General features: G+C 35.5%; 1 long non-coding RNA gene across 1 annotated transcript in view; it reads right to left on the bottom strand.

The window, feature by feature from the left end:
• The window catches only part of LOC123789061 (uncharacterized), a 1,398,020-nt gene that overhangs the window by 719,127 nt on the left and 658,659 nt on the right, over positions 1–20,234 (bottom strand). Inside the window, exons 5-8 of the long non-coding RNA XR_006778655.2 lie at positions 14,464–14,556; positions 13,317–13,429; positions 11,864–11,930; positions 8,276–8,343 (exon numbers count right to left, since the gene is read on the bottom strand). This is a non-coding gene — a long non-coding RNA (uncharacterized LOC123789061). The remainder of the gene's footprint in view (positions 1–8,275; positions 8,344–11,863; positions 11,931–13,316; positions 13,430–14,463; positions 14,557–20,234) is intronic.

The raw sequence follows: 20,234 nt of genomic DNA on the forward strand, positions 1-20,234 counted from the left end.
AGCATATTTGAGATGGCAAAGAAAGAAGCATTAAACTCAAAGATGTATCAATTTCATTTATCCAATCTGAAGACAGAAAAAAAGAAGATCTAAAAGGAATAGAGCCTCAAAACCTCTGGAAGAACATGAACCATAACAACCTACATGTAATAGGAGTCCCAGAAGTAAAGGAGAGAAAACTATTTTATAATGGCTTAAAACTTCCCAAATTTGATGACAAACATTAATTTACAGAGCCAACAAGCTCAAAAAATTTCACATGGGACGATATACTTACATCTGGACACATCGTAGTCAAACTGCTAAAAAACAAAGGTTAAAAAATTGTGAAAGCAGCAAGAGAAAGATAACTAATCATGTACAAGGAAACAACAATATGATTAACTGCTAACTTCTCATCAGAAACAATGAAATCCAAGAAGGTAGTGAGATGCTTTTTTCAAAGTGCTGAAAGAAAAATTAAAACTGTCAGTTCAGAATGTATACCTAATAAAACTATCACCAAAAAAAAAAAAAAGAAAGAAAATAGGACATTCACAAATAAAGATTAACTAAATTTATTGCTAGCAGATATGCTTTAAAATATATTAAAGGAAGTCTTTCAGTCTTAAAGTACATGACATCAGATGGTAATTCAAATCTACAAAAAATTAAATAAAGAGCAGGCTAAATGACGAAAATGTGGATAAATATAAATGAGTGCAACTCTATTATTTTTTCTCTCCCCTTAGATAAAGAAAATACTGAAAAAGCCAATAAGTATAAGAACTATATTGTTGGATTTATTACATAGATAAATGAGATATACAAGAAAAATAATAGCACCAAAGAAGGAATAAAAATGTAACCATACTGGAGAAAAACAGCTATTGATGCATTAGCCTGAATTTAACTAAGTATTAACCTACAATTGATTATAATAATTTAAGATAAGTGCTGTAATTTCTAGAACAATCACTAAGAAAATAACTTAAAAAAGAAAAGTGCTAAAAAACAACAGAGGAATTAAAATAGTAGAATTGGGGCGCCTGGGTAGCACAGTAGTTAAGCGTCTGCCTTCGGCTCAGGGCGTGATCCCAGCGTTGTGGGATCGAGCCCCACATCAGGCTCCTCCGCTAGAAACCTGCTTCTTGCTCTCCCACTCCCCCTGCTTGTGTTCCCTCTCTCACTGGCTGTCTCTCTCTGTCCAATAAATAAATAAAATCTTTAAAAAAAAATAAAATAGTAGAATAAAAATTTGTAATAATCACAAAACAAGGTAGTAAAGAAAAAAATAGAAACAAAAAAGACACGACACATACATAAAACCAATAGCAAAATGGCAGAGGTTAATCCAATATTAGTAATATCTTAAGCATGGATAGATTAAAACTTTAATCAAAAGACAGAGATTGTTAGACTGAACTAAGGATAATATTCAATTATAGCCTATCTGCAGATCTACACTACAAATTCATAAATACAGATAGATTGAAATTGAAAGGACAGAAAAAGCCGCATCATGCAAATAGTAACTATAAAAGAGTTGCAGTGAAAATATTAATAACAGACAGAACAGACTATAAAACAAGATATTATTAGACACAAACAGGGACAACAAGAGGATTAATACATCAGGAAAATATAATACCATTAATATATATGAACCTAACAACTGAGCCACAAGGGACAATGGAGCAAAATCTAAGCAAACTGGAAGTATAAGTAGGCAACTTAAAAATCATAGGTATAGATATCGGTACCTATCAAAAATAGATTGTTTTAAAAATTAGGTACAAAATTAGTTAAGAATATACATGATCTGACCAACACTAACAGACTTAGTTGACTTAACTCGTATTTGTAAACTGTCCTATCAGGCAAGAAAAGAATATACCTTCTTTTCATGTATACATGCATTTGCACATCAATCTTAGGCAAGACCATAAATCAAAAATCAATAATTTTAAAGGATTAAAATATTTAAAAATATTGAATCAGAAATAATAGAAAAAGCTTGGGAAACTCCCAAGTACTTCCAACAAATAATACATGCAACAAAGAAGAAACTGCAAAGGAAATTAAAAAATATTTTTAATTAAATGAAAATAAAAACACAACATGTGAAAATTTACGAACGTAGGGGCACCCGGATGGGTCAGTCGGCTAAGCGTCTGCCTTCAGCTCAGGTCATGACCCTAGGGTGCTGGGACTGAGCCCCGCGTCAGGCTCCCTGCTCAGTGAAGAGCCTGCTTCTCCCTCTCCCTCTGCTGCTAACTCCCTGCTCATGTGCATCCTTGCTTTCTCTCAAGTAAATAAAATCTTAAAAAAAAAAAAAAAAAAAATTACGAATATAGATAAATCAGTGCTTGGAGAGAAATAGGTAGTTTTAAATGCCTATTTGGGGGGGGGGTGAGAAAGGTCTTAATCTAATGTCCACCTTAAAAAACTAGAAAATAATTAAACAAAAAAAAATAATAAATCATGCAGAAAAAAATAAAACGTGAACAGAAATAAATTAAATGGAAACAGGAAAACAACAAAGAAAAACCAAAGAAACCAAAAGCTGAGTCTCTGATATGATCAACAAAATGGACAAAACTGTAGCTACACTGACCGCATATCCTAGACTCTCCCCCTGATCATACTTCAGTGAGGTTCCCCTGAGCCTGACAAAGCCTCCACACAGCACCCTTACCCGCCACTGACACTCCGCCACCACTGGATCTGCTGAGTCATGTGGCCCAAGGGGCAGAGCAGCTTGCATGGAAGCCTGGACTAGCGGTAGAGCCTTCGCTTTTGGGCCCCACTCAAAACTAGCAGCATTTCAGGTCACTCGATAAATGAGCCAGAGTAACACACTCAAATGAAATACATGCTGCTTCCAAAATCTAAAGAGGACACTAGGCATTGGTGCCTTTTTCTTTTTTGGTCGTAGGAGGGGCCAGATATAATAAGTTATCCTTCACCGGCGAAGGGCTATCTCAACGTGCCTCACACCACTCAGTGGCATTTACTGAGTAAGAAGTATTCATGAACAAAAAAGTGAATGGAAGGTATATTTCCTTAAATACAAAAGACATGTATCAAATTTAATTAACAGCAATGATTTAAGTTCATATATTCAGAAGATGTTTTCCAGGTCAGCCAGGTGATGGGAAGAGAAAACCCCAAAAGGCGGGAACAGGCAGAAATGTAGAATACATGGTGTTCTTCCTAACCCCAAAAATGAGGGGAACCATGAGCCTCAAGGATTCAAAACAAGTCAAGTTAAAGATGTGAGTCAAATCTGCAACAGGACTTAACTTACTCTTTCCTGCCATGGGAATGAAAACACCTTCTTATGGTGCTAATGTGGTGAGAAAAATAAAGGAAACACTCAAAATATTCTGAGCAGTAGGCCTCTGTCTTCAAATGAGTCCTTTGCTGATGCTCAGTCTTTGATGCGAAGAATGGGAAGCTGCTCTCACAGAGACAGAGACAAACAGAGCTCAGAAGCCTCTTGTGCACACGTCTGCCTTTCCCCCAGGCAGCAGCCAAGACACCTTCACAAAACCCACTGTCTGACTGCTCCTCTGTTAGCCTTCTGGTTACGTTGTGTCTGCTAGTTGTATCAGGATTCTTACATATTTTTTCTTAGGTGCAAACACCAAATATTATTAAAAGTAGAATAAAAAAAAAGAAGAAGACTTTTTCTTGTTGCTGACAATGTCCCATGTTTCATGAGTTTAAGTGGTTCTTCAATGTAGATGAAAGACACACATTAATCATAAATTACTATAAACATTTTGACATTTAAACATTTACTATAAACATATACATTTTACCTTCAGAGAACAATGACATTCCTAGAAATGATGACTGTTTTTTGCAGACTTAAGTTTTCTGCAGCTGCTGTTAGGCCTGAGCACTGTGTTTAAACCCATGTTATTAGACAGCCCTATCATCTTTGGGTTGTAATTATTTATTTTCTCATCTTTCTTTCTTTCTTTCTGACTAGGGAATTAATTTTATTTGAATCTCTGTCTACTCTCCCCGCCTGTGACTTCCATGAAGGTACAAAATGTATTTATGCATTTCTTGTACCCCAGAGCCTAGCAAAAAGTCTGGTATGAAGTAGGTGCTCTGTCAATATTTTTCAGTAAAATTGAAGCCCGCAAAAGACATTTTTCCTTCCTCCATAAAAATAAAGCTGGTAATTTTACAGACACATTTTCAAAATGTCTTATTTTTTATGATTGTGACAGTTGCTGCATATGTCCTAGATTTTTTTTTCTTTTTTTACAAAGGAAGAAATAGCTAACCGTTCTTATTATATAAAGTATTTTGTCATAAAATTTGAAAATAGATTGATTTTCTTACATTCTCGGGGCTTGCTCCAGGCATGGGAGCACATATTTTTAAGTAAAATACAATTAGTGATTTTCATAAAGGCAGAAACCATTGATTTCGTTTTATTCTCCTGTGTGAGCTGATGCCCGCTGACAGTTCCAATCCTCCATGGACTTGTCTAACAATTCTGACTAGGCAACTCTATATTGGAACAGGGTAGGGATATAATTGTGCTCTTGTTAAAACATGCTGTAATGTCAGGCACACTGAATTCTAATTCCCATTTGGATCCAGATAATCAGGAAATTCTCCAACTGCAGGAGGATTTTGAAATAGCATGTGACATTTTTACAGCTGGCCATAATTTCATGCTTTGCCACCTTTGATCAAAGTGTCACCTTAAATGAAGGTAAGAAGACAGAAAATGCTACCGTGAAATCCACAATGTACCCAATCCACTTGAATCTAAAGGGAAAACCCACATGCAGTAATAATGCTCTCCCCAAAACTCACATGCTGAGGGAAGCCAATTAAGTTAGAAAATTCCTATAGCTAACAATATATGTTAAACTATCTCTAATATTATTTTATCACTTAAACCTATGACAAGTAATTTCAAAGTATGGAAATTGCAGAGAAGGCATCGAGTTAATGGAAAAATACAAATTATTTATATTCTGAATTGCTCACAGGAGGCATAAGAAAATATACTTTCTGTGATAAATAATATATAAGAAAGCATTCTCCAAACTACAACTATTACCTGACAAGCCAACACATGAGAATCAAGTGGTATGTATTGACTCCTTCCTGTACAAAAGCAGCTCTCACTGAGAAATTATCAAGGGTTAGTTTAGGAAGATGAAATATTTAGGAGAGTCAAGAATGTTGAAGATACTATACTACCTGGCGTTAGGGAGGAAGTCAACGGCTCTCAAACCTCCCAGGTTTGGTACCATAAATTTAGCTGTGACATGTTAAAATATTTGCAACCTATCTTAGTCTGTTTGGGCTGCCAAAACCAAACGCCACAGACTGGGTAGCTTATAAACAACAGAAATTTATTTCTCATAGTTCTGGAAGCTGGAAGCCTGAGATCAGCGTGGCAGCCTGAATGGTTAGATAGAGGCCCTCTTCCAGGTGGCAGACTTCTCCTTGTGTCTTCACATGGTGGAAGGGGCTTTTTCACAGGAGCAAATCCCATTCATGTGGACTCCACCATCATGACCTATGTACCTCACAAAGACCTCTCCTGCTAGTATCATCCTATGGGCATTAGGATTTTGACACATGACTTACAGAGAGACACAAACTATAGCACGACCTAATAACTGTACCATAAATTTTAAAACTTCACATATTCCTGCTGCCTCAACATCTCCTAAAATAGACTGCAAATACCCCATCCAAGTGACCAGGTGTACCTTTATGATAAGGTGGCCCCTGCCACAAGTTCTCCTTCTTATGTTCCCCTTTCTGTGACCTAGTATCCTCGAGTGATATCCCCCCCCCACGATAAAATAGGAACTTAAAGATTTTTCAAAAAGAGCTGTAAACTACCTACGGATAGGCAATCTGATGAGTTAATTTTATAGATGAAGAATTAAAAACCCACAAAGGCAGTGACTTGACCAAAGTCTCCAAGCTAATGAGTGGCAGAATAAATGTCTTATCTCAGGTTTTTTGATAGAAAACTTAGTATTCTCTTCTATAAATAAAATATGCTGAGGCTCTAACTATCCAATTTTCCTGCATCCTTTCATGATTTTTACAACAGGTTAGCTCTATAAATTAATATACTAAAGACCAATAATTACTGCAAAGATTATCCACACATTAATAAAACTCCGGGTCAATTAATCTGCTCAAATAACCAAGTTTGGATAAATTATTTTAGGATTACTATCTTAACAGTTAATATGTTTAAAAATGATGAAACCATTGTATATGTAACTGCAATTGGCAAGGAACTCTTTTCCTTCACTTCTGCATCTTTTTGTCGTCTATTATAGTTTAAGTAGCTACCCTACAACTTGTATTCTAAAACAAACAAACAAAAATGTTGTTATAATTCATAATTTGGTGGGTCAGGAATTTGAGTAGGGTTCATATGGTAGAATCTTCTGCTTTAAATGGCATTCACCGGGGACCATTCCATGGTATTCAAGTGGTAGATGGATGGCGGGAAAGTTGTTCTCAACTGAGTCACTTTCTTTCCCACTGTAGCTTCAGAGCCTCTTCATGTGTGCTTTTCAGCAGAGTCACTGGACTTCTTACATGGCATCCTAGGGCTCCAAGAGACCCATGAGGAGGTTGCTGAAGACTAGCCCAGAATTGGCATAGTGTCATTGCTACCACACTGTCAAGGTAGAGAGAAGGGGAAGTAACCCCTAATGTTTGACAGGAGGAATGTTAATATCTTTGCAGTTATCCTTAATCTTACACAACACGTTATCAGCACAAAGGTTATATTCAAATACCTTTAATAATTGCATTCTTTTCCTTATTCTTCTGATTTAGAATTTCTAAGCCTTCTTAGTAAATCTTTAATAGGAATTTATATTAGTCTTAAGACCCTCTAACTTAGCCATGTTGAACTATCACTAAAGCTGCCCTTTTTATGTTTGTAAACTATCAGATACACTTTAGTTTTATCTCAACTTCCTACTTAACAAGATTCACATTTTTGGTTTTGCTGTTTCCTGCTATATTGTAGGGTTTGATATCATTGAGACTCAAATTCAGTTAAATTTGACCTGAAAAGCTTTTTTTTTTCCTTCACTGCTTAGGTTTATTGAATATTTTTAAAGTGATTTTATGAGTAAACCGTAGATAGCATGATTACATCATTTTAGAATGAAATTGACAAGAAAGGGAAAACAAACAAAAGTATTATTTATAAACAGTTATCCAATGCTAGGTATATGGATAGAAATGTAGTAATCACTGGCAGGTAATACATTTTATTTAATTGTTGTAAGAGTACCAATTGGTATTAAATAAGTATAATTAGCTGGATTTTTACCAATAAAAGAATATAGCCTAAGTTGGGAGAATGACAGCCAAATCTGGGAAGGTATGTCTCCAAACTCAGAGTTTTTATACTTTATGGCATTGGGGTATACTCTTGATTGGGTATTTATATGTACTTGAGCCCCCACTTCACCATAAAAATATTAAATGGAGCACTTGGAATATTTAATATTTAATTAAATTTAATTTTAATATTTAAAATATTAAATATGAGCACCTGGAAAGTTCATATACTCCATAATCTATATGTAAAATTGAAGTTAAAACAGGAATAGAGTTATGCTTATATAGAGTGGTTTGGATGGTAAATGAAATAGAAAGATCAAATATTGCAAACAAGTTTCAATGTGGGTTCACTTTTCAAATGGATGGAGAGTTTTTAATTAGTGGATATGCAATAAAATATCTGTCTAGATATTTTATTACAAAAACTCAAACTCTATGTATGATATTTCTCTGACAGAAGAGCACCCCGGAAGCAGCTGTAGCCAAAATCATATTTTCTCACATGGAAAAATGTGCAACCCCCAGAGATACTAATAATATCCAAGAAAGGAGCCAGGTGATTACCAAGGCTAATCAGGATTTCTAAGCACTCAGATAAATTTGAGACTATAATAGGATTACATTCTCTGCTACTCAAGCCATTGATATTTGCATATTAAACTGGTAGGGTTTAGAAACTGGGATGGCTCTACTAAGCCCAGATTTGTGCCAGTAACAGAAGACAGAACTTTTCTTGACTTCCCTTTCTGCGAGAAATAACAGGAAAAAAAAATAAGTCCCCTTCAAAGTAGTTACCCTGAAATCTCCTGATTCAATGCGACAATCTGTTATCAAATGGGGGGGGGAGGAGAAACTCATTTCAAGTGCTAATTATAGGAGATTAAAAATTCAGAAAGCGTAGAATACTTTACTTTTATAAAATTACCTTTTAAAAAGGTTCCAGTGTTGAAAAGTCACGTGAGGCAGAATTTAGGTAAAAGAAAATGTTTTCTCCTAAAAAGTAGGAAAGAAAGTTATGTTACAACCCATCACAAAAAAATACATATTATTAAATTAATAACGCATATCTTTTATGTTAATACATAATAGCAGCAAAACAGAAAGCATGAATTCAATATTACAAAGCCATTTCCTCAAAGTTAACCAATTAAATTACAGTAGAGCAGAATCATATACTATTTTTGACTGATAAGCATCTAAATGCTAAGTCTGATTGCAAGAGAGTTGATTGACTTGACTTGCCAAAAAAGATCGAGGTGACTGATGGTGTTGAGTCACTCTCTAAGCAGTTCTTCAGTAGCACGTACTACATTGCTCACACAAAAATAACCATTTTACTATATTTTTAACTGTTAAGTTTAAAAACCACACTTTCTTCCCCCCGTCCCCACCCAGAGAATCAATTCTAAATACATGAAAGAACTGTAGCTTAGCCTACCCTCTCCATTAAAAGAGTCACTAGACACATGTGGTTATATCAGTTTAAACATAAATGAACTTAAAATGAAATAAGGTCACTTGGGTGGCTCAGTCGGTTAAGCGTCTGCCTTCGGCCCAGGTCACTATCTCAGGGTGCTGGGATCAAGCCTCACATCAGGCTCCTGCTTGGCAGGGAGTCTGCTTCTCCCTCTGCCCCACCCCCTGCTTGGGCTCTCTCTTGCTCTCACTCTATCTGAAATAAATAAAATCTTGAAAAAAAAATTAAGTCTGTAGTTCCTTAGTCATATTAGTTCCATTTCAAGTACCTTACAGTCTCATGTGGCTCACGGCTACCATATTGATCACTGTAGATATAGAAACTTTCCATCACAGGGGCGCCTGGGTGGCACAGCGGTTAAGCGCCTGCCTTCGGCTCAGGGCGTGATCCCAGCGTTGTGGGATCGAGCCCCACGTCAGGCTCCTCTGCTATGAGCCTGCTTCTCCCTCTCCCACTCCCCCTGCTTGTGTTCCCTCTCTCGCTGGCTGTCTCTATCTCTGTTAAATAAATAAATAAAATCTTAAAAAAAAAAGAAAAGAAAAGAAACTTTCCATCACAGCAGAAAGTTCTGTTGGACAACATTGATCTAGACAATTTCTTTGGTTGGAATTAAGCTTTTGTGTATAATATTAAGGGCTATCTAATTAGTAAGTCTTGAAAGGCCTTTCAAAGACAAAATAATATTGAACAAAAGATTACTGATATTACCATAGCTATTACTTTCTACAAATGGACAAGTAAAATATAAATAATAGATTTTTTTCTTAATTGGCCCAGTATAAAAACAGGTCGAAGTCTAACTCATGAACTAAAATATGAAAATAAGCACAACATAACTAAGTCAAAAAAAGAAAGAAAGAAAAATAATTGATGCAATAATAATGACTTTTTTTTTTTTTTATCTATAAGATTAGCCAAACAAAAAAGCAGCCATCTTCATTCATGGCTGGTATGAATATGAATTCAGCAAGTGATCTGATATTATCTTGAACTATTAAAAAAAATACACGTTTTGGCCCACCTTTATGAATCTATCCAATAGAAATTAAGGCCTTATAGTTTATTTAGAATTACTTATAGTGACAAACCTCAGAGACAAGATTAACATATATCAATAAAGGGATAGTTTGATAAGTTATGGTATACTCATCATATAAAATTATACAGTGATTTTTAAAAATGTTAGATCTTCCTTCTTTCATGTGCAGAGATCACACTTAAACTACACAAACCTGACATACTTTAAAGTAAAAAAGTGAACCACAGAACAAATACAGAAAATATGAATATGCATTAGGAAAAGAATAATGAGAAAAAAAAACAATTATTAAATAAAAAACCAAAAGTTAAATATATATGCACACACATGCATGAGCACATGCACACACGAGCATGAACCAAGTTGTGGAAGGTTCTATGCTGGGCTTTTATCTCTGAGAGTTAAGGGAGTTTATAAGAAAGTTATCAATTTTGTCTTTCCATATTCTTTCATCGTTTCTCTTCATCAAAGGAGCATACAATATTTTGCAATTTTAAAATATTTAATTAAAAATAATTTGTTGTGTACCTGCTATAAATAAGCCTACCCTGAAAATAGGAATACAGCAATAAATATTAATAGAGTAGACTTAGATAGTACTTTGTAATATGTAAAGTACTTTCATACATATTTGGTCCTCACAAGGACCCTGTCAGTGTGGTTGGGCAGAAAATAGTGTTCCTTTTTGAAAATACACCTAGTTAATAAATGGTGAGCCAGAATTAGCACCAAGGTTTCTAAATCTCTATTTCATTCTCTTTCTACACTATCACAGTGTCTCCAATGAACATTCCCAAAGAACGAATTTTATACATGGAGAAATTGAGTCCTAAAATAGTTCATATGTCAAGTCTTTCCAATTCTACTATTTTAGTACTTGTCTTAAGCATCATTCTGTCTTCTGCAACTAAAATCATTTTAAACACTTCTGCAAAAAGAGAAATTTATAATTAGGATAAAAAGTACGTGTGTGAAGAATCATAACTTGCTTATAACAAAGATACTTTATGTGTAAAGGAATATTTAAATGTTGGAAAATTATTTTTTTAAAGATTTTATTTATTTATTCGACAGAGACAGAGAGAGAAAGAAAGAGCGCACGCGCACACAAGTGTGCACAAGCAGGGGGAGGGGTGGAAGGAGAGGAGAAGCAGCTTCCCCACTGAGCAGGAAGCCAGATGCAGGGCTCCATCCCAGTACCCTGGGATCATTTTAACTGAAGTATAGCGTTCTTTATTTTATTCATTTGCAACAAGGAGTAACACCGTTTTGAGGAGATGGTGCATACATAAATTTCTGTGTACTGTTAAAGCTGGGGAGATCCTTAGACATCAAGTATTGAGGAAAGCACAGCATCTCTTTCAAATAATAAAGATAAAAAGGGAAATGGAAAGCACTGGCAAAGCCGGAAGGGCAAGGGGACAGAAGGAAGTGGGGGTGGCAAACCGGATGGCTTCATTTTTGCCTTGATTTTTCAGGTTAGGAAAATCTGTTCACAATAAATGAATTTAACTTACAAATAATGTGGTACAAATGTATGAGGTATGATTTTGTTATAATAATGAGTAAACTGAGGTAGATATATGTAACATTTATCTAGGATGAATCAATTAACATTTTAAAACAGTAACGAGGGAACAGCAGTAGAAGCATATATAATCTCACACAAAATTAATTCAAACATCAGAGAGCTTTCATGGTACATTATGTTAAGCTGCATGGGGTTATCTGACGTCTGTTTTCAGTAGTGATAAATATTGTGATTTTTTTAAACTGGTGTCTTTGCAAACAAAGAACACTGCATAACCTGTTCAAAACTTCAGTTGGAAGGGACTGTGCAATAACACTGTATGCTTTCCCTACTTAAGCCTGCATTTCCGTTCAGCCTCTGTCAGTTTGTTTCCAGTTCAGGTTCCCATTTGCTTTCAGTCTCCACAGTAACTAGGCATATTAGGGAGCTTAGACACATAAATATCATAAGCCAGCTGCTCTCTTACCCATAGGATTTCTGAAAAACTTCCAATGGGAAAAATGGGCTGGAATCCAGAACCAAAATCCCCAAGTCTGAAATGACAGAAATAGAAACTAAGAACCGGGAGGAAAAGAAAAATGGGAGATTTAGTAATCACTGTTGTGGATTACTAAATCTTGGATCTTTGCTTTCTTCCAGGTGATCGGTACCATTCGACACTTGATACATGAGTTTTGGTATAAACTTTTGTTTTATTATTTTGCTCCTACATCTGTTTTCAGAGATGGATATAACTCACATAAGGCATTTTAAAAGAAGTACATCTGTTGGCGTTGAACATGTAACGCCTTTTGAAAAATAAAAAGGGAGAAATGGTGATCTCATGAATAAGAAAGGAAAAAGAAATTTGCCAAAAGGAACATCTGATTAAGCTCCAAAGAGTACAAGAAGATTTGAGATTTTCACATGTGTATAGACAAACTGGTGTGGGCTCTTCACTGTAAGGGCACATTTAGAGGGATGATTTATCTCCAATTCCAAGGAACCCAGTATCATGTCCTGTGGAGCCGGGTAACTAGCTACTACGATTTCCAAATTCAGATGGGAACTCTGTAGGTGCCAGAAGCCAAGTGGAAAAGACATAGAAATGTTCATACAGATTTTATAAAAAGTTATTTAGAGATGTCATTTAAAATGCAAAAGAGGTGCAGCCCCAGTGCTCAGCTAGTGAGGAGGCAGCTGCAGTGGGAAGCGTCAAGAAAAAAAAATGCAAAAAAAAAGGTAAATTTCAATATCTCATGTGCTGAATTCACTGCCAAATTTTAATTTCTGTAAGCATGGAAAGGAAGTTGTTAAGTTTCACAAAAGCATACAAATATTTTGCTAGAAGTTTGATTTCTATAAAATTATCAGTTAATGCATAACATGCATATAGCAAGAACATTAGATAGTTATTAAACCTACAGAAAAATGTTCTCAACATCTTTGGTTTTAACAATAAGAACTGAAACAATCTACACTCTAATATTCTAATATTCTACAATACCTTCTTAGTGCTTATCATTATGCAGGTGAGGGTCCATTCTCCCTAGTTCATCACTTATTGGGTCCTGGATGTAGATTGTCACCACCTGAGAGAATTTGACACTTAAGCTTAAATATTCTGAGCAGATTCTGTGGCTAGCTAAACCTTTCTGGACTGTGGTTGCCATACTAAGACTCTTCCAAGCACTGGAGTCCTTGGCCTTGGAGGATGGTGGAGACCCTCTCTCTGCCTCTCTGTTCCCTGAGACTGAGCTGTTGGTCTATTCTCTGGCAAGAGACAAGTCTCACTTCTCCAGTCATTTCTCTTATTCATCTTCAAAGTGATACAAGAATGCCTACCTCCCCTGTGGAAAAACAGGGTATGGGGAACACAAGAGTCAATCTGTCAATAATAATTATTTGTGCTATTGTGAGGCTTTAATGTGTTTACATACCTGGCAACTGCAGGTCAGTTTGAATTGTTCTGTTTTCTACTGCATGCTGATTCTATTGCAGACATGAATTAATTCAGTCTTTTTAAATTGTATGCTTTAATTATGGAGGCAACCTATATATATGGATAAAATAACAATTAATGCACAGTTTCTAAATATGCCATAGACTGGAATTGACAGTTATCGATAAGGTCTATTAAACTAGTCTGATCACTCTAATTTCTCTTAGTATCATGATCAACATTAAACAATATATTTTAAAGTTATGCTTATTATTTATTTCCTATACCCTTTATTATTCTATAATGACAGAAGCTTCTGTTTGTCTTATCCACTTGCCTAATAATATTATGTATTCAAGAAATATTTTTGGGGGTGCCTGGGTGGCTCAGTCGGTTGGGTGTCTGCCTTCGGCTTGGGTCATGATCCCAGGATCCTGGGATCAAGCCCTGCTTTGGGTTCCCTGCTCAGCGGGGAGTCTGCTTCTCCTTCTCCCTCTGCCCCTCCCTTGCTCATGCTCTCTCTCTCTCTCTCTCAAATAAATAAATAAAAGTTTTATAAAAAAAGAGAAATATTTGTTGAATGAATGAAAGAAAGGAAATATGAGTGTGTTCTACAATAAGAGGACAGAACATTGTAATAAAAGCAACATTTGTGGAGAAAAAAAGAATGAAATTTATTTTAGCTGGAGGGACGTTTGAACAGTAAAGATAGGAAGACAGAAATGCTCATGGTATGTTCAAAAGACCATGATGAGATCACTCTGACTTGAGCAGAAGTTTCTGGAAGAGAGCATAAGGAGACAGAGTTGAAGAATCAATACAGAGCCAGATTACCAAGGACTTTGAAAGTTAATTAAATAATTCAGATTGTATTCTGTAGAAAAGACTACAATAAGATCAATCTGACTGCAGCAGAAGTTTCTGGAAGAGAGCATAAGGAGACAGAGTTGAAGAATCAATACAGAGCCAGATTACCAAGGGCCTTGAAGGTTAATTTAAATAATTCAGATTGTAGTCTGTAGAATTAAGAGTAAAGGAAACAAATGGGCCAACAGAAACATCTCCCAGTTTTGGTAAAACGATTGCTAAATATATAATACTGCTCATGAAGCAATAAGAAAAATAACTTTTGTGCAGATCCTCACCTTTACTAAACCCTCCAGCTCAATTTGAAGCCACAAATCCAGATTCAACCTTTCATAAATTTTCAGTATCTTGCAGCAGTAAAGGCAAAACTCCTGGAAAAAAAAAAGAAAGAAAGAAATGCATCATTAATATTTTCATTTCATATTCCATGGTTCACTACATACTTACCAAAGTAGAATCCATCTCCAAGTGGAGTTCAGAAACCTCCATAGGTATTAAAAGTGGGTTATGGAATCTGGGGCACAGCAGGCTAGGGATGGTTGTGACCAGGAGATAAGGCATTCAGGAAGGGTGTCAGCAGCATCGGGGCAAAAGACAGTCTAATATTTACTGAAGGACTGCTATGTGCAAAGCCCTGGGCTTTCAAAACACGACCTCATTAACATAACCACTTATTTGATGAGTTCTAGGCAAGCAGGAACTATGCTACAAGGGGAAGAGTAATGGAGACTCAGACATCTACTAGGTAAATAGTCAAGACTTGAACTATACAAGTCTCAAGTATATAGTGTGAGAGAAGACCACAATAAAACACTCTTAAGAGAAAACGGGCAGCTACTATCTGCATACCATTTTTCTTGAGCACAAACTATTGCTCTTCAATTAATTTTTTTTCAAATTAGAATGTCTTATGTCTATATCTGGGGTGACTATTAAATCTTTCAGTCACTCTCAGCTACATGGCAACTGTAACACATTAGTCAACTATACATGAGTGAACATGGTTGTTACATGGAAGTTTGACTAGACAATTGTGATTACTTAACAGCTGAATCAAAAATAATTTAGGAATCAATTTAAAGAAAGAATGTTAGCCACAGTTATAATTCTGTTGATAATCTGATAAATTTTTTAATTTTATTTCTAGCACCCAAACTGGAAAAATAAGTCACTGGCTGGAAAAATAAACACACTGATCCAATAGCTGAGCATTCTTTTTAGTAATGCTTATATCACAATGCTGGTAGAACAAAAGATGAAATTGTGAATTGCGAAGATAGTAAGAAGAGCCAAACTCAGAGTGTTTAAAAGCTTTAGAAATGCCTTCATTAATTTATTTTGCTTATATTTTCTTTCAATGCATGCAAATAATGCTATAGATTTTATATGTATGTATATATATTTAAAAGAACTCTTTCAATAAGTATAAAGTGAAATGTCTGAGTGATTACTCACTATTGAGTTACAGTGCAATTCCTCTTCTTCCCACTATAAATTAAAAAAATCATAGATCTTTAAATCAATGGCATCTTCGATTTGATGAAATACAGTATGTTCCAGGAATTGTGCTAAGAGCTCTATAAATAAAACTTTACTATGTCCTCACATCTTGTCTATTCTATGGTCTATACTATACTCCAGATATGTAAAATGAACCATACATGCTAAGTCCATTTCCATAATCCTACATAGAGTAAATAGCACCTTCATTATTAGAACCTATTAACATCAAAAACAGAGATCAGTCTTGAAAATTTCCCGAGCAGATAAAACTAGTTTATTCATTTAAACAAAGCTTAATTTAGCTTGTTTTGTAAGATTAACTTAACCTGGGTCATTTCTTGCTTATGCCTCTGAAAATCATAAGCAAAACTTAAACTGTTTCCCAAGATTCACAGGAGATAACCACTGACCAATTCCCCACCACTTAAGAAACTTCGAATATTATAACCAATTACTGAGAAGAATAGCTACTGCCTTCACATTATTATAAGCTTCTTTATAACAATATACCTCTGAGTCTCATTCCTTGTCTTAAGTGATTCCTGTTTATAAACTGTCTTATAGGTGTGCACACAATAAACTTTCACTAAGTACTACTTCAGTGATTCACTGGTTTTACTTCAGCTATTTCTGAACTTCTTATGAACCCCTAACTGTCTAATTCTGAGATTTGCTCTGATTTCTGCTGGCAGTGGATCTCAAACTTCAGTATGCTTAACCATCAACCAGCGAGTTTGGCAAATATTTCGATTTCTGAACTATTTCCCAACATACTGTGCTTCAATGCATATAGTACAGACTGGAATATGCATTATGAACACACATCTAAATCGATTTTTTAGCAAAAGGCTTACATACCTCACTAATACTCTTCTCTAATAGCTGATGGTGAAACATAAAAAAAGGAACTTAGCCTATTTGGGGCATACAGTCAACATTAGACAACAGTAAGGCGAATTAGAATCTACTCCTCCAAGTTTCCTTGGCCATGATAGAAGATAGGCACCAGAGTCTGGGAGAAAATAGTAAAGGAACACGTCAGCATCAAATGGTACCAGCTATGAAGGTTAGACAGTTTCAGGGGCAGACAGCCAAGCAAGTAACTGTCCAGCAGATACAGGTAGAGAGTATAAATTATTTAACCAATTCATCATGCATATGAGAATAGTAAGTCTCAAAATAGTTAGAAATTTTAGAAATAACATCAATTTGTTTTGTTTACATTTATTTTAATGTTTATAAATAACACAACATGATTATATATGTGTGTACCTACATACATGTTTAAAAGTATAAAACAAGATGTCTAAGTTTCTAAAGATGGAATTGATGATACCTAATTTCCTTCAAAAAGCAATATCCCATGTTACTTCCATTTGTTAAATCTTCAGGTTAAACAACAATACTTAAAAAATACTGTAAACTTTCAGGTAAGATAACAGCTGAACACACTTAGCTAATTTCATTGGCTCTACTTTTTAAAAATTTTTTTCAAAGATTTTATTTATTTATTTGATAGAACGCTAGCATGAGGGGCGGGGGGCACAGGGACAGGGGCAAGCAGACTCCCCGTTGAGCAGAGAGCCTGATGAGGGGCTCCATCCCAGGACCTGGAGATCATGACCTGTGCAAAGGCAGACGCTTAGCCAACTGAGCCACCCAGATGCCCCTCAGTGGTTCTACTTCTTAAACAAACCAAAAAACCCTTCATTCATTAAAATTAGATTTTGATAAATTCAAATGAATATCAGAGTGATATCCACAGAATAAAACTTTTTATTAATTTCTCCCAGAAACAGTATGGACATAATGAGGTGGAAGAAAGGAGATACTCTATTTCCCTCCCTCATAAAACAAAGGAACATGGAAATAAATGGGAGGAAACCTGGAAAAGCTTTACTTAGAACCCTTACCAATCAATACGAGCTGGAATCAGAAACAGATTTTGGGGCATGTACAATGTAAACATCTCCCTCAGTCACCTTTGGGAAGCACACCAAACAAAGGCAGTCACACTGAATTTAGATTTTGTAGTACTGCTTGAAGAAGCTTATGTTTGGCATGGATAGAAACACGGATCCCTTGCTACCACATCAAATGCAAAATACAAAATTAACTGACACAGAAGTCAAGCTAATATTGGCTTCTACTCTCTTCCCAACAAGTTTCTGTGTTTCTAAATTAGCAATGTAAAGTTATGACCAAGCTAAACATTTCTACTTTGTTTTGTTAGGACTGAATTACTTGAACATGTTAAAACAGACACCTGGACAGAATACAAGCAATTGGACAGAAATTATCTCAATTTTCAACTGGAAAAGAAGAAAATTCTCAACATGTTTAATGCCTCACTAAACATGAGAAAACATACTCTAAATAAAAATAGGACTTTTTATAAACTCTTAAATTATTTCTTATGAAACAGAATAAAAAAGGACAAAATAAATTTTGGAATATTTGTAATTTTATTCTCAGTGATATTCAAGAAACTGTATCTATATGCTTGAAAAAGAAGTCCTGATTAAAGGGGCGCCTGGGTGGCTCAGTTGTTAAGCATCTGCCTTCAGCTCAGGCCCTGATCCCAGGGTCCAGGGATTGAGCCCCACATCGAGCCCCGCATCGAGCCCTGCATCGGGCTCCCTGCTCCGCTGGGAGCCTGCTTCTTTCTCTCCCACTCCCCCTGCCTGTGTTCCCTCTCTCGCTGGCTGTCTCTCTCTCTCAATCAAATAAATAAATAAAATCTAAAAAAAAAAAAAAAAGAGAGAGAGAGAAGTCCTGATTAGGAACCATTTTGCTGAGGAAAAATTGAGTGGAATTTTTGAGACATTAAAACCAAAATGGAATGAGGAATAAGAGATTTGAAATAATTTTTAAAAAAGCTACTGTGAAATAGCAGTCAAAAATGTTTTCATAAGAAAAGGGAAAAAAATAATGTTATAAGAGACAAGATTTAAGAAGCATTTTTGTTTTCATTAATATAATATGGCTACCAGGATAGGAATAAGAAAAGTATCTTCTTCAAAGCATTAAAGAAATGGAAAGTTAGAGTTTATCTGGCCAAAGTCTAGTGGACACTGGAGCTGCAGGGAGAAAAATGAAGCTAATTTTTCCCTGATGGCATTTACCAAATACTGACTCTCAGATTCTCTCATTTTTATGGGACAAGAGATACTAAAAACACCTGCTTTTTTTTTTTGCCTACTGTAACTTCCTTATCCCTTCTCCCATCTGTCCATAAAAGTCTTTCATTTTATACTGTTTGGTTATTGCAAGGTTACTTTCCTTTAGGGGATGACACGAGTCTATTAGGCAAATTATCAAACTAGTGCTGATCAGGCAATTCCTGATTGACCAGTTTAAGATTTCACTTCCAGGACAGCCAATACTAATTAAGACTTGGATTGGTGATCTGGGGCCTAGCATATGGTATTCCATTTTGGGCCTGTTGTTTTGCTTTTAACAGATTCTAGGAAAAAAAAGAAAAAGTCATCCCAGATATAAGGATGGAGATATAGGAAGGCTTGGGCACGAGTGCTTTCTATCCCAGGAATAATGCGACAAGGCATAAAACAACTGAACAAAATATTTTAAAACCATTTCATTTAAGCCATCTAAGAGTTATTGAGAAAGATGAATTTTTAAGACAATATTTAGGGGAAACTGGAAGTCAGAAGAGGTAAAAATGACATTGGGTGCTGATTTTCCACCACGCTGACTAGCAATATCAGAAGCTATGAGGGACAGCAGAACTTTCCATAGTCTCATGGGTTGGGGGTGGGGGTGGGGGAGTGCAAATCAGGACCTGCCAAACTGAGGTTTGGGAACCTAAAGGACTACAAAATATAATTAAAGTTGAACTGAAAATAAGCCAGAGAATAAAGACCAGCTGTGATCATTTCAAGGGCTGATTGTATTAATTAGATTTGTCATATGCCTGCCAGAAGAAAAGCCAGTCCTCTCTGGAGAAAACATTATCCAGAGCTCAAATGATCTTGAAAACATATTCACGCAATGTTTTACTTACAACCACTAGGTATATAACGAGATACAATTTGAATAAAAATTAAAAACAACAAACAAAATAAAAGAAGATCCATAGAAGAAGCATAAAGCAGATTACCTTTAAAAACAAAAGTATGAATAATATAGTCAAGATATAAATACACAAGATAGAAGGATTTTGACAGAGAAATGAACACTACACATAAAAACCACATAAGTGTATTATAAATCCATGAAAAAAATCTCACTGAAGGGGTTGGGAGAAAAGGTGCTAGCCTAAGTAACTTTGGAAATAAGTGAAGTCTATGAGACTAAAGGCAATGAAATTTTGCATAACATTGTACTCTAGTTGATAAATTTATTTTCCTGGGGTTACAGATTAACAAGTCTAAAACCACTATATATTTACACTGTAATTAAACCTTTAAGGACGGTGAATATGTGAGCTAGGTTTCTCAATGTTGCAGTGAGCAATTACAGATAAGCAAAGGCACATTACACGTGATAAAAGATTAAGAGTTGGAGACATCAAAATGAATTCATG

The sequence above is a fragment of the Ursus americanus genome, chromosome 3, assembly GCF_024610735.1.
Source record: "Ursus americanus isolate L20-20 chromosome 3, mUrsAme1.1.p, whole genome shotgun sequence".
Taxonomy (NCBI): domain Eukaryota; kingdom Metazoa; phylum Chordata; class Mammalia; order Carnivora; family Ursidae; genus Ursus; species Ursus americanus.